The sequence below is a fragment of the Amblyraja radiata genome, chromosome 19 (assembly GCF_010909765.2).
Source record: "Amblyraja radiata isolate CabotCenter1 chromosome 19, sAmbRad1.1.pri, whole genome shotgun sequence".
Taxonomy (NCBI): Eukaryota; Metazoa; Chordata; class Chondrichthyes; order Rajiformes; family Rajidae; genus Amblyraja; species Amblyraja radiata.
Window position 1 is genome coordinate 18,834,419 of NC_045974.1, and position 16,584 is coordinate 18,851,002.

Here is a 16,584-nt window from a genome sequence, read left to right on the forward strand (position 1 = left end):
GCAGCTTTTACGTGCTGCAGCGTACAATCTCCATTAATTGCTCCAACCTTTAATTCATGGGCACAGAACAAGAACATGGCTATGCTTTCCTTTCCAAAAAAAAAAAAGTGGAGCTCACCAGTTATTTGAATGAAATCTGAGAATTAATGGCATTTACAAAATGAAAAAGAAAATACACTGAAAAGGTGTTTGAAAAATATGCTATTTCTTTCTCTTTAGAAAGCTTAACCACATGGGTATTCATAGGATATTTGGCATGCGTGCAGCTTGGCAGTGTTGATGGAAAAGTGATAGCACTCTGTAGTACTTCTTGCCAGTATTAATCTTTGTGGAAGCATATTGGAATAATAGTAGGCAGCTACTCTGGTTAATATACACCATGAATACACTGGCCGTGACTTTGCAATGCCAATTAACAACAATGTCAGTGCTGGCTGGGGCTTTAGCCTCAAGGTGACGTGTGGGGTCGGAGTGGGCGATCGTGGTGTTGAGGAAGGTGTATTTATCCTGTTACTTTACCTCCTGCCTGCAGACAGCCTGCTTTACTGCTGGAAGCCCCACCGACAGGCAGTCCGCTACCCAAGACCAACGCTTTAAAGAGGAGATTGGTTTATTGAGTGAGAGGTCTGCAGAGTCCACATTGGTGTAGAAGGCCTGCTTGTGTGGTTGAGGGCCCAAGTATAGTCAGGTATAGATAATTGGATGAAAAGGCAAGCAATCTAGTGATCTACAGCTAACCTCGGTTAAAAATCCATGTCTAGAACGCAAATTGGCAGCACTGGATTTTTTCTGCACTGGGCAACATAAAATTGATTTTACCCAGAATGAATTGGAGTACTAATTAACACAGGGTGAAAGCACATTGTTTGTCAATTTGGGCTGGTCAGAACCCACACTTGTAACTGATGCTTTACACAATGTCAGACACAGAGGTGTTGGTGTAGCAAGATTGCATCACACCTTTCATAACATTTCTGACTTACAGTGCACCTCCGTCACAAAGGTAATGACTGAAATGGTAGTTCCCAAACATCAAAAAGCACAACCACACAGATAACCAAGGAGACAGGAAAGCACTGACATTAGTGTGCTCCACACACAGAAACTACAGAGAGATGTTGACGAAGCCCAGTCCATCATGGCCCTTCGACCTCATCCATACTTCAGGCTGCCTTGGGAAAGCAGACAACACAAACAGGGCTGTCTTAACGCATGGGCACGCTGGGCAGTGGCCCCCGGGCCCCACGAGCATAGGGGCCCCATGCTAATCTATGTATTGTAGAATGTTATTGTAGAACATGAAAAACATCGCAAGTGCATGACGGCATATTTGATTCGGCATAGAGAAACTGGAAGTGCAGGGGCCCCAGTGCACTGCTTTGCCCGGGGGCCTATAATGCTGTTAAGATGGCCCTTAATCAGACAGAAGATTTAAAAAGCTTGAAAGCACATACCATCAGATTCAGGAGCAGCTTCTACTCTGCTGTTATCTGAAGTTTGAATGGACCGCTCATCCTCTAAGTATCAACTCCCGATCTTCGAACCTCACTATGGCCCTTGCGCTTCTTTTGATTTGAAATTTCTCTACAGTTGTAACATTTTGCACTGCATTGTGTTTACTTTCTCTCTTTGCAATACCTGTTGTACTGACAGATAGAATCACAGTCATAGGGTAATTCAGTCTGAAGAAGGGTCTCAACCCGAAACGTCACCCATTCCTTCACTCCATAGTTGCTGCCTCGCCCACTCAGTTTCTCCAGCTTATTGAATAGTGGTGCTGGCTCAAAGGGCCGAATGGCCTACTCCTGCACCTATGTTCTATGTTTCTATGTTTCTAATAACTTCACATTTGATTTACAGTTCCAACTTATCATTTCTTATACTAAATTGCAAGACTCATGGCTTGGACCCACATACTACCCGTGTGAATTAATTGACCAGATTCACTCTGTTGGTAGGGGGGTAGTCTTCTCTGAGCTTCAACCTCAGGGCCCTCCTTCTTGTGAAGGTTGTTCCTGGGTTGTTACAAGATACAAAATACCCTTTTCCCCTCATTCGTTAGAAGTCATATGGATGAAGAAAAACCTCTTGAAAACTTTTCTTCGACTTGTCAAAGAGAGTTTGAGCTGTCCAGTTTACATGTGGGCTAAAATCTTCCATGATTATGGTATTATCCCTGGTACAGACACCTTTAATAGTAAGATTAAACGAGAACTTACCAGTTTGAAGTTTGATCTGTATTTTATGAGGAGTTACGATGAGGGATTACGTGAAGAACCCGCTCAGTGCGCAGGCGCGGCATACTTCCAAGCAGCGGTGTGGAATCACAGATAGACACAGTTATTTTGAAGTAAACATAGTAAAGATAAGGAGACATCAATTTATTAGTTTGATCCATATAATGAGGGTGGGAGCGGAGGGCACGTAATCCCTCATCGTAACTCCTCATAAAATACAGATCAAACTTCAAACTGGTAAGTTCTCGTTTAATCTTACTATTTTACTTCGGAGTAACGTGAGTGACTACGTGAAGATTTCAAAGCTCTGTGATTTCAAACCGTGTAACAGTTTCATTTCACTCACTGCCGAAGTTCTTGAGGGAGGAAGTGTTATCGTAATGAACCAATGAGTCTATTTGTAGAAAAACACAATGGTATTTTTTAAACAATAACAACAAAGAATTAAGTTGCTCCCCTGGGCTTAAATTAAATATTTGCAGTTCGTAAATCTTTACTGCAAATAAACCAGGTTTTGCCAACGGCTTATTATAAAATTTCTGAACGGTCTTTTCCCTTCACACCATCCTGCTGTAGCCAGGATGTGGTGTATAGGCATGTCCATTCTTTAGCCGTCGACATGGATGCTGCCCTGGTGGAATAAAATTTGTACATGTTAGTGTTTATCCCAGCAGTTTCTAGCACCTGCTTGAGCCATCTCGCAATGGTTTGGCTCGTACCCCACCATAAGGTTTTTGTGACTGACCCACAAGGCTTTTCATCTCCCTCGAATATTCTGGTTGTGTCTATGTAGGATAGTAGGTAGGTCATGGCACATAACCGTGGTTCTGGTGGGTAAGCCACGACTGGATTAGGTGTTCCTGGTCTGCTCTGTTTGACCAGTCGCTGCATAACGACAGATCTGGTCTGGAGCTGTGATCATGTTGTCCAGTCGCAATAGGTGTAGTGACTGGACCCTCTGAGCGGATACAAGTGCCATCAACCTAAGCGTCTTTAGTGTAGCTTGCTCGAGGCCGGGGGATCTGGCTGGTGGCCATTCCCTGAGATATGTCAGGACCACACTGATATCCCAAATATGAGTATACCTGGGCTTAGGGCTTGATATTGTAAATGTCCTTCATCAGTTTTACCACCAGTGGATGGGATCCCATCGCCTGTTGTCCTGCCGCTGGTTTGAGATAAGCAGAAAGAGCACTCTGCGCTGTGTTGATGGCACTGTAACTGATCCCTACATCGTGGTGTAGATAGCCAGGAACTCCAGTATGTTGGTGGCTGTAGCTGTTGCGTATGTTGTCCATGTTTCCTGGCAGTACTTCTCCCTTTTTTGATGCTGGTTAAGTACTGCCTCTTGGTGGATGTTCGAAGGGATGCCGACATGGTGGTGATGGTTTGTTTGGACAATCCCAGTTCCAGGTAAGGTCTGTTCAAACTTGCAACCCTGGCGTTTTATTTTCTCATGGCATGGGTGTTTAGCTTACCTGGTAGGTAAGTAGCTGATAGCCAAATATGTCTTTCGACATACCATTGCCAAATCATGTTGACCAATCTGTCGCATGACAATGATTTTATGCCACCCATATGGTTAATATAAGCCATCACCGTAGTATTTATCAATTTGTAACCGAACATGCAAGTGCTGCATATTAGATACATATGCTTTTAAACCATAAAAGGCGCCCAACATCTCTAGATAGTTAATGCCCAGTGTAAGTAGTAATGATGACTCTAGTTTAGTCCATCTACCACTTGTGCTGGATATGGAGTTAGTCGCTCCCCAGCCTTGAGCACTGGCATCTGTTTGAATAACTAAAGTAGGGTTAGTGATAAAGATAGGGCTGAAACTATGCCAAACGTTTTCTGCCCACCACTGTAGCTCTGATATTGCTTCAGTGGGTAAGTTCATGACACGATCATAGTGACCTGTATGTCGTTTTATTGCCCGTACCTTTGCTCTCTGTAAAATATTTTGATAGTGCAAAGGTCCGAATTGTGTAGCCGGAAATGCTGCTACCATTTCCCCAATTACTCTTGCTACTTGTCGAATAGTTGGTCGCTCGTTGACCATTAATTTGTTGCATGATTGTGCTAATTCAACCATTTTTGCCTTTGGCAAGGTAACAGTCATATGGACTGAGTTAATTGTGAAGCCCAGGTAGTCCATGATAGTGGATGGCTTCAACTTAGATTTATCTGGATGTAGGACGAACCCCAGAGTTTCGAGGAGCTGTTTTGTAGCTGATACTGCTGCCACAGCCAATTCCATCGTTTTCACTACTATGAGAATATCCTCCAGATATGCCATGACAATATGTTTTCTTAGTATTGCCATGGCTGGGTTCAATATTTTGGTGAATAATCTTGGGCTGAAGTTCGCCCATAGGGCAATGCTTTGTACCATCCAGATAAATTTTAGGTATCTGCGATGATCCTTGTATATGGGTACTAGATAGTAAGCATCTTTAAGATAAATGCTTGCCATGAAGTGTCCTTTGGAATTCAGTTGTTTGGCAGTAACATATGTCTCCATTTTGAAATGTATATACTTAACAAATTTGTTTAGTGATGTTAAGTCAATGATGATGCGACAGACACCATCTTTTTTGGTTTTAGTGAATATATTCGATACAATTTCCAAAGGTTCATGTTTGGTCTTTTCAATGACCCCCTTTGTGATAAGTCTCACCAGTTCAGCTTGTCCCTCACGTTTCTCTTTGACGGAGGGAGAAATACCCTTTGGGGCCATTGTTGAACTGGCGGCGTTTTTTCTGACATGAATTGTATTTTATATCCTGTAATGTTGTTGAGTATATACTTGTCACTCGTGACCATACCTCATGCTTCTTTAAACAAGTGTAATCTCCCCCCTGTTAATAAAGCACCCTTATTCTCTATATGCTGGTAGGGACCAGACCCACCTACCTCCATGGTTATTGGCGATTCTGTTTCTTCATTTTCCTGAAGATTTGTTCTGACGTGCTGGCGATGTTGGGGGGAGGCGCATTTTCCAGAGGGTCCGCTGCGGGCCCTGATCTGAAAGATCTTTGGGGATAATGTGCGGACCCCAAGCGTTCACCAGTCCCATATTGCGGACATCGACTGGTGGATGCCGTGGGGTGCTGCCACTTGGGTATCGGAGGTCTTGGTTTGCTCGTCCTGGGGCCTGCCCTCATTAGGCCGAAGGTTTTTGATGCTTCCTGCATCTCCTTCAGTTTTTATTGAAATCTTTCCCAAATGGCAGCTCGTCTGTCTCCGCAGCTGGGGCTTTACACAAGCCAGCAAATTTGGGATTGAGGGCAGGTCTTATGTTTCCCTCCGGAGATTGTTGATCTCAAATTGTGTGGTACACATTAATGCCAGCACATCCTGCTGGCAGGTATCCATCTCCGTGGTCTCCACGGAACGAGCAAAGGCTGTGATGGCTGACGTCAGGAGCCTTAGGATCCGCTGTAGCTTGAGTTCTTGGGTCTGGATGTGACCCACATGCCCCCAGATTTGGCTGTTGACACTTTTTACTTTGAGGGCCTCACCGTTTTCTGGTGCTGTGTTGTTTCAGCACCTCAGCGAGCACCTTTTCCAGTAATGGTTGATGCTGGCCGCCATTCTTGGTTCCAGCGGTGCTCCAGCCCGTGGGGTTGCTACAAGCGGTCCATCACACCCAACAGCTCTTCATGTTCCTGCACCCCTGGCATACTCCCGAATTCGTCCGCCTGCCCCTGTTCCAGACCAGCCCAGTCCTGGTCACCAATGCTAGCCTCCAGTAATGAGGGAGCAGAGGGCAGTGCATGAGGCACTGTGGAGGGGGTGCCTGACCTCCCTCCGCGAGAGCGCTCTTTCTGCGCATCTCGCTGGAGCTGCTCCAATTGCTGTTGGATGCAGCTCAGGCGGCTGTCTCTCCTCCATTTAGGTGGAGACATGTCCCCGTCCGACGAATCGGACGCCACCGGCCGGATGCCTGTTCGGATGGCTAGACATCCAGCCCGCAGTTCAGGCACTAGCGGGACTGGGCTCGGCGCGGTGATGGGGATAGCGGGGCGACCGGTAATTGTTCCTACCGCCTGTTGCTGCCCCCCTTGCAATGGAACGCTCCTCCGCTGGAGTCGAGCGGGGGACAGGTTCTTCTGGAGCTTTTGCCTTGTAGATGCGAGAGCGCCCCTCAAGCAGCGCGTCTCGCAGGCATCTGCTCCGTGAGCCGCTCCAGCGGCTCAGGCGGCTCTCTCTCCCCCCGTGCGGGTGGAGAGACGTCCCGTCCGACATCGGGAAACACCTGCCGGATGCCTCTCGAGTGGCTATGCGTCCAGCCCGCTGCTTCAGGTATTAGCGGGCTGGCCTCGGCACGGTGTCGGGGAATTACGGAACACCGGGTCGCTCCTACCGCCTGTTGCTGCCCCCCTCCCCCAACGGGAAAACGGGGGACAGTTTTGTTCCAGAGCCTTTTTCTCTGCCTGCAGAGAACAAGCAGAAAAAGGCTCATTTGGCCGTGTATCTTTGGAGGTTATTATTCGTAATAACCTGCTTCCATTTAGACTGAATGGCTTTTTTACAGGAATAGAATATCATTGTACTTTGTTGCAGCTTACCCTTTGTCTGTATCCATGCACTGCATATCTGCTCACGCAATTGATATTCTGTCCTGTGTCTTTTCCATCATAATTAGTGGCATCAAGTACAGGTACTCCTGATGTCTAGAGTGTTTTATTGTCATATGACCTGAAACGTCACAATGGAATTCTTCCAATCTCTATCAAATCCGGGAGGCGCTACAGGTCTCTCCGTTGCCGGACCAGCAGGTTCAGGAACAGCTTCTTCCCTGCGGCTGTTACACAACTTAACTCTACACCTTGGTGATTGCCAGTCACCCACCCCCCCCGACACTCCTTCCCCCAGAAAAATTGCACTACTGCTACTATATGCACATATATATATTTTACTGTTCCATTATTCTATGTTCGCTCTTCTGGGCGAGATGCTAACTGCATTTCGTTGTCTCTGTACTGTACACTGCATAATGACAATAAAGATTGAATCTGAATATGAATATGAACCTGAATTAGAGACCTGAAACTGTTCAAACACAGGAGTATCATAGCTCCCATTCACAATTGTTTTTGTGATGAAGACATTCATAAAACTCTCGAGTGCAGTGCTGTTGTGAGGGAATATCTTGACACATCCTCAATGAGAGAGTAGGGCAACAGTGAAGTTTGCTAAAGTTTTGTTTGTTCACCACTTTTACATATATACCTCCAATGTTTCACTGCAACCCATGGGTGCATGTTCTGAGAACATGGATAGTTGATGTTTTGGGTTTGGACCCTGTACAGGAAGGAGTGTATCAGTTTGTGCAATAAGAGAAAGGACACAGGGTGCAGAATATAGTGTTGCAGCTACAGAGAGAGTGCTGATAACAAAATACGTAAGCACCACAACAAAGTGAGATATAGGTAATACGTCCCATACCTTACAGGAGGACCATTCAAGAGTCTGGTGACAACAGTGAAGAAGCTGTTCTTGAATCTTGATTCAGAATCATACTATACATACTGCATGGAAACAGGCCTTTCAGCCCAATTTCACCCATGCCGACTAAAATGCTCCATCTACCCTAGTTTCATTTGACCCATACTCCTTTAAACCTCTCCTATACACCTATCTGTCCAAACAACTTTGAAATGTTAAAGACAGACCCAAAATGCAGGAATCATGAGCTGTAATGTTACCTGTCCATTTTCTATCAGAAATGCAGCCTGACACCTGAATTACTCTAGCATTTTGTGTCCATCTTTGGTAAACTAACAGCTACAGTCCCTTTTTATTACAATTTAACTTTTAAATGTTATTATAGTTTCTGCTCAACTACTTCATTTGACAGTACGATCTATATACCTACCATCTTCTACTAAATCTTTCCCCTCCAGCTTAAATCTATGCCTTCTATTTTTTGATTCCTCTATGCTGGCAAAAAGATTATTTGCGTTCATCCTATCTATGTCTCTCTGCTTCTGGCCATGAAGATAATTCTGCATCCTCTAATCTTCTAATCTTCTCTAACTAACTCTAATCTTCCAGAGCAACATACCATGTGGAACCTTATCAAAGACCTTTCCAAAATACATACAGACTATGTCTACGATCCTGTCCTCAACAACCTTCTTGATTACTACATCAAAAAACTCAATTGAATTTGTGAGACACAATCTCCCATTCACAAAACAATGTTGACTATCCCCAATCAACCCATCTTTCCAAGGTCTGAAGAAGGGTTCCGACCCGAAATGTCACCTGTTCCTTTACTCCAAAGATGATGTCTGACCCGCTGTGTTGCTCCAGTACTTTACGTCTGTTTCCAAATACATGTATCTCTGATCCCTCAGAATTCTCTCCAGGAACGTTTCTACTACAAATGTTCACTTTCTGGTCTATAGTTCCCAAGTTTTTCTTTACAACCCTTCTTAAATAGAGGCATAACAATACCCACTCTCCAATCTTCTAGCACCTCACCCATGCCTAATGATGATTCTTATATCTCTGCCAAGGTTCCTGCAATTTCACTCCTCACTTGCTACTCTGTCCTTGAATATACCTTAATACAGAGAAATATTCATTGAGTGTCTTGCAGAACCATACATAGATGACTACTGTGGTTTCTGATGGGTTCTCTTCTCTCTCTTTAGTTAACCTTTCCCCCTTAACATACTTAGAAAATCTCTTTGGGTTCTCCTTAATCTTAACTCCCAGAGTAATTTCCTGCCCCTTTTTTTGCATTCCTGATTTCTTTCTTACGTATTCTCATGTATCTGTACACTGTGAGTGGCTCGAATGTAATCATGTATTGCCTTTTTGCTGACTGATTAGCATGCAACAAAAGCTTTTTACTGTACCTCGGTACACATGACAGTAAACTAAACTGAACTGAGGTGCTCCTCAATCCCCTATACTCTTCCATGGATGCACTTAAGCGCCTGTCCCACTTTCACGAACCAATTCACAACCTTTGTGTCTCATGGATATTTTTCATCATGTTGAAAAAACGCCCCGACCTACTTGATGCCACGAGTACCTACGACTAGTATCACAACCTACTACGACCTACCTAAGACCTTCTACGACCTATCTACGACCTCGTGACGACCATGCTGTGAGTATGAGTCAAGGCAAACGCGGCAGAGGTCGTGAATTAGGTCATGAAAGTGGGACATGCCCTCAAATCCTAGCCTCTTATATCTGGCCCATGATTCCCTCTTTGCCTGACCAGGGCCTCATTTTTTTTCATCATCTAGGGGAATTCTATTCCTATCTGCCTTCTAACCTACCAACAGGAACTTGCATACCTTAATTTCTCATTATCACACTTTTAAAAGAATCCCACTTTGGGATATTCTTCTGCCTACAAACAACATACTCCAATCAACTTTTCAATGTTCCTGTCTATTGCCATTAAAGTTGGCATTGCTCCAAATTAGAACTTTAACTCGTGGACCAACACTGTCCCTTTTTTGTAGCTATTTTAAAGCTAATGGAACTGTAGTTGCTGGTCCCAAAAGGCTGACACTTCAGTCACTTGCCCTGTCCTATTACCTAAGAGTACGTCAAGCTTTTCCTTCTCCCTTGTAAGGCCTTCTATATATTACCTGAATAAACTTTCCTGAACATATTTGACAAATCCCATGCCATCTAAGCCTTTGGCACTATAGCAGCCCCAGTCTATATTAGGAAAGTTGAAATGACAACTTTTATTGTTGCAGCTGTCTACAATCTCCCAACATATTTATTTGTCTAATTCCTATTGATATTTGCAGGTCTATTGTATATTCCTAACAAGGTGATCATCCCCTTTTTATATCTCAGCTACACCCATTTAGCCCCACCGTCTCATTCTTCAGTAATGTCATCACTGACTACTGCTGTGATGTTCTCTTTAATCAATAAAATAACTCCACCCTCCTCTCTTACCCACTCCTAGCTTGCCTGTAGCACCTCTATCCTGATCCATCTATGCTTGTCCATATCTACCTTTCCTTTCCCTTTCCAAACTTTCCATTTCTATATATGACAATATGTAGACAGGATAATGACCACAATCAAAGAAAAACAATTAAAATAACGCCACTACCATTATTTATTATTTTAATATGTATTAATATATTTATGTATATACAATATATATTCCATTGCTTATTGTGTTAGTAATCTAAAGCATTCTCATCAGAATCCCAATTTGATGCATTTGATTTACCTTGGATCAGTTTGCTTGAATGTCACCAGAATAATGCTTTCCACGTGCCCACTGGATTGAAAAGACACAAAGTGCTAGAGTAACTCAGCAGCCTGGAGAACTTGAATAGGTGACGTTTCGGGCTGGGACCCTTCTTCAGACGCTGACTAGAAGCTGGAGGCAGAGCAGACTGCAGATGGAATCTGGCTGGAAACCGGCGTAGGAATAAAAGCTTACGGCAAAGCACAGACCACCAAGTTAGAAGTAACATATAATGCATATAATTGACTGCTCCTAACGTGTATGGACACTTCAGCCTCTTGTATTTTCTGACTTACCACAATGTAATTTTGTGAGATAAATTAATCCTTTTGTACCCTCTTTCGTGTGCTTATCTTCATGTTTGACGATAAAGGTTGCATACAGGTTCCCAATGTGGGAGAGTGGTGACAAAGTCATCACAGTTGAGCCCAATCTGATCTTCACTTCATGTCTGAGAAACCTGACAAAATTCAATGGAAGAGCCAAAATTAATTGTATTTTTCTCACTAGTTTAGTAATCAGAGACTAACGGTGGACTCCTGATGGTTGCTCTTGTGGAATTCCGCAGTGTTAATGGAGAAACAAACCTGGAATGCATCAATCTGCTTGGTTTCTAATTACATCAGGCACTACCTTTAACCATAATGCCATCACAGAGAACAAAAGATCTGATTTTGGCACTCTCAAAACACACAAAGCCAGCCAAGAAGGAAATTGTGCACTTATCCTGCAGTCTTTCATCCATTAAAATTAATGAGTGGAAAATCATGTAATTTCCTGATCTCCACTTCCAGCCTGTGTTCTGGGAGCACTGAAGGGAAATTTTCCTCATCTATACTTGGTTTTAACATTTGCATTGACTCCCAGAAGTTTGAAAAAACTTCAATTTGGATTGCATGACTGCCACAAAGTGGAACGTATAAGTATGATGAATGTGCAAAGTTCTGACACCAATGAGCATTTTCGCAAAATCCATTTAGTATTTGAGAATAGCGTTTCAGGAAACTGGAAAATATATATACTGGGGATATTTCTTAAGGACCCCGTGGAGAAGGATTATTTGCACTGCAAACATTAATCTTTAAATCTTATGAATTGTTTGAATTTGAAAGTAAACTATTCCATCAAACGCACAGGTAATGTTAATTGTGGAAAACAAAAGTAAGGAAGTAATGTTGAATCAGCACAAGGAGATATGTTAGACTAAGTATTGTGTACAGTTTTTTGTCAATTAGTTATGATGCAAGTATTTCAGTATAATGGACAAAAATACAAGATTCAAAAATGAAGTTACAGCCTTAATAGAGAACCTTCATGTACTCAAAACCTCTAAAGATTATCAAAGTCTGTTTATTCATTTTGAAGTCATTACTATTATACATGACAAAAGACATGAAGGATTTCAGATACAAAGCGATTCCTAGAGTATTATTTTGAAGAGTTGATTTCTTCAAGTAGGCAGAGATTTAGGAAAAAATAAATGATGACACACTGCTTTCACTGGTTGCCTAGGTGTTTACAACTTGTAGTTGTGGCAGATGGAATATGGTAGAAGAATGTGAGGTCATGCAAAACTCTGCAGTTGTTGGAAATCTGAAATAAAAGTCAAAAATATTGGAAATGTTCAGCAGGTTATTGAGAGAGGTAAGAGAAACATAGAAACATAGAAAGTAGGTGCAGGAGTAGGCCATTTGTCTCTTCGAGGCAGCACCGCCATTCAATATGATCATGGCTGATCATCCAGAATCAGTTCCCAGTTCCTGCTTTCTCCCCATATCCCTTGATTCCATTAGTCCTAAGAGCTATATCTAACTCTCTCTTGAATACGTCGATGAGATGAGACTGTTGGAGCCTTGATGAAGATCTTTGCATCTTCTCCAACCACAGGTGAAGTCCTGGAGTTCTGGAGAGTAGCCTTATTTAAGAAGGGAATTAGAGAGGATCCAAGGAATTATAGGCCAGTGAGCCTCATGTCAGTGGTTGGGAAGCTATTGGAAAGGATTTTTCGGGATAGGGTTTACTCCAATTTGGAAGACAATTAGTTAATTAGGGACACGGGTTATGGACATCAGCATGGGTTTGCACATAGCATTTCATGTCTCACTATCTTGATTGAGTTTTTTGAGGAGGTGAAGCTGATCAATGAATTTCGGGTGGTGGAAGGTGTCTACATATATTTTAGTAAGGCATTTGATAAAATCCACCATGGTAGGCTAAACTGGAAAATGAGGATGCATGGGATTATCAGTGATTTGGTCGTATGGTCATTATCCTGTCTACATATTGTCATATATAGAAATGGAAAGTTTGGAAAGGGAAAGGAAAGGTAGATATGGACATACGACCTACTGATAGAAGACAGGGAGGGGGTTGTAGTGGAAGAACAATATTCAGGTTTGAAGCCTGTGACCAGTTGAGTTCCACAGAGATCTGTTCTGGGACCTCTGTTGTTTGTAGTATACATAAGTGATTTGGATCAGAACATAGACAGGTTGGTTAGTAGGTTTGCAGATGACATCACGATTATGGAGTGGCGGACTGTGAAGATGACTGTCAAAATATACAGCAGGATGTAGATTCACTACAGAAATGGGCGGAGAATTGGCAGATGGAGTTTATTCCAAGCAGGTGTGAGGTGTTGCACCTTGCGAGGCCGAATGTAAGGGGGAAATATACAATTAATAACCTTTAACAGCGTCGATGGATGGAGGAATCTTGGGGTCCAAGTCCAAAACTCCCTGGAAGTGGCAATTTGAGTGAATAGAATAGTGAAGAAAGTATATGGTATGCTTGCTTTCATATGTTGGGGTGTTGACTATAATAGTCAGGACGTCAGGATGCAACTTTATACTAGTTTGGTTAGGCCACAATTGGAGTATTGTATTATACAGTCCTGGTCGCCCTATTATAAGAAGGATGTGGAGGCTTTGGATAGGGTGCAGAGGAGGTTGACCAGAATGATGCCTGGATTAGGAGGGGTATTAGCTACAGGGAGAGGTTGGACAGACTTGGATTGTTTTCTCTGGAATGCCGGAGGATGCAGGAAACCGGAGAGAAGCATATAAAATAGTAAGATTAAACGAGAACTTACCAGTTTGAAGTTTGATCTGTATTTTATGAGGAGTTACGATGAGGGATTACGTGAAGAACCCGCTCAGTGCGCAGGCGCGGCATACTTCCAAGCAGCGGTGTGGAATCACAGATAGACACAGTTATTTGAAGTAAACATAGTAAAGATAAGGAGACATCAATTTATTAGTTTGATCCATATAATGAGGGTGGGAGCGGAGGGCACGTAATCCCTCATCGTAACTCCTCATAAAATACAGATCAAACTTCAAACTGGTAAGTTCTCGTTTAATCTTACTATTTTACTTCGGAGTCACGTGAGTGACTACGTGAAGACTTCAAAGCTCTGTGATTTCAAACCGTGTAACAGTTCATACTTCACTCGCTGCCGAAGTCATTCGAGGGAGGAAGTATGTTATCGTAATCAACCATGAATCTGTTTGTAAAAACAATAATGGTGTTATTAACAACAACAAGACCAATTGCTCCCCCGGGCTTAAATTATATATTTTTTGCAGATTCTTTTTCTGCAAACGATACAGGTTCTGTCAGTGGTTTGTTATAAAAGTTTGGAACGTATACTCCCTAGACCACCCTGCAGTAGCCAGGATGTGGTCCATAGGCTCGTCCATCCTCTTAGTTACTGACGTGGAAGCTGTCCTGGTGGAATAAGATTTTATACACGTTAGTATTTACTCCAGCAACTCCCAGTACCTGCTTGAGCCACTAGAGATAGTTTAGCTCGTCACCCGACCATGAGGTTTCCTGTGGCTGACCCATAAGGCTTTTTCCTCTCCCTCGGTATTCCTTATTGTGTCGATCTCTAAGTGGGTCATGACACATAAAACGTGGTTCAGGTGGGTATGCCCGGAATTTCATGACTGGACCTGATGTTCCTGGTCTGTTCTGTTTGGCCAACCCTTGAATGGGCATGTGACACTATCTGGTGTTATAACCATGTTGTCCCATTGCAGTAGATGGGAGAGCTGGCTCTTTGTGTTGATGTAAGGCCACCAGCATGTCCATCTTCAGGGTAGGCTGTTCCAGGGTGAGTGACCTGGCTGGTGATCATCCCCTAAGGTATGTCAGGATTTCACTGACATCCCAATTTGGGTGTACCTATTTCTGGGGAATGGATTGATATACCTCTCCTGTATCTGATCACCAGTGAGCGGTACCCAAGTTGAGTAGGCTAACAGAACATGTCCTTCATTGTGGTGAAGACCTGCCAGGAGCTCCTTTTTTTTTTTTTTTTTTTTTTTTTTTTTTTTTTTTTATAGTTTAATGTTTAATTCATGTTTTGGAAAACAGTGTACCATTTCTTGATGCTCCTCAGGTATGTTCCCTAGGATATGCGACGGAATACTGTCATCAGGTTGATAGTGCTGCTGATCCAAGCACAGCAATGGTCTTCCCAATTCTGCAATTCTTTTAATGACCATGTCGAGGATCACTGGGAACCATGCTTGTGGACTTGGTCCACTGTAATTTGCGTAGTACCCGACTGATGAAGCCGTAGTACCTATTGAAGAGGTAGAAGGAAAGGAAAACATAGAGATTAGGTTCCCCCCACCCCTCAATACGCGGGAATGTCTCCATTGCCGCTGCCTTGAGATTGGTTTCATGTGACGTAAGTTAGTACGTGGTGATTTAATTGGATATAAGGAATCGATATCTGGTGTCCATATTGCTTAGTGATTTCAGCAAATATTTTTGGTTTAAATGTATGTTTACAGTATTTAGCTCACCTGATAGGTGAGTTACTGATGGTCAAACATGTTTGACGACATACGGTTTCCAATTGTTAATAAATTGTCACCTAATATCGATGTTCTCCGCCCAAGTGGTTTGGTATATGCCACCACTGATGTTGTTATCTTATAAACGAACATGCAAATTTGGTGGATTACTGAGCAAATGCTTCACTAGAATTAAGTAAGTTAATATATAACATGTTTAAGTCAATTCATATTGGCATTAAGTATTACAAGCTCAGTAACACATCGGGCCACATAAGATGTTACTCAAAACAGGTGGAAGTGTACAACCATAATCCTTCCTGCCGATAAATTCCATGATAACACTACAGATTAATCCATTTGCCCCCATATTACAGGTATGGAGATAGTTTTGAACACTAGTATCTCAGCTCATAGGAAAGGTACAAAGTTCAGTAGCTGGTAATGCTGCTATATCCCAATTACTTTGCCACGTAGTTGATTGGTGGTTAATGCACCATGACTGATAGTCTTAATGAATACCAGATAACAACGTTGTGGATGGTCAACGTAAATATCTGGATATATATTTTGTGCACCGTTCCCAGAGGCACTGCAATACTGGGTCGATGCGTGGAGTGGACGGAGCAAGCCCCTATTCCATCTCCCTGTTCCAAAAATTCAATTTAATATATGGTCCCTAGATAAGGGCCGTATCAGATTATTAAACTGATAAGAACAGATACTACACTTGATCTTAGCCAAAAGGCCGAGAAGCGATGCAGCTAAAGCTGTATCCAAGGATAGTTTGTCGTTAATATATAGACATGCCATGACGGAATGTTTCTAAGTGTCAGGGCTAGTTGATTCTGGATAACTTTGACTTAAATGCCGCAACGCTCATCATGGTTACTCCATCCAGGTAATTGCGGTATATCCGAAACTTATATGAGAAGGTACTGAATAGTGTGCATCTTCAAGGTCGATGTCTACCATAAAGTATCCTTGGATCATGGTAGTAGTTATAAATCCCATGAATGGGTATACCTGGTGAAATACTCAAGTGGTTTATCAACGATGGTGCGACATTCACCATCGTGGGAGGGTAGACCACTTGGGGTGCTTGCTGAATTGGTGGCAAGATATTAATTCTATTCCCCTTGTATTTATTTTTTGGTATATAACTACCAAGAGTGATAGCTTCCTAACCAGGCGTGATTCATCCACCCCTTGTTAGTACAACCCTTAACCTTTATGTGATGGTAGGAACCATACTTATCTGTCTTCATTGTTGTTTTCTTTGGTT

At 42.7% G+C, this 16,584-nt stretch overlaps 1 non-coding gene across 1 annotated transcript; it reads right to left on the minus strand.

Moving 5' to 3' along the window:
- Positions 1–15,866: 15,866 nt before the first annotated feature.
- LOC116984292 lies at positions 15,867–16,059 on the minus strand. The gene has a single exon (XR_004414958.1). It is a non-coding gene; the product is annotated as a U2 spliceosomal RNA (small nuclear RNA).
- Between the last annotated feature and the right edge of the window lie 525 nt (positions 16,060–16,584).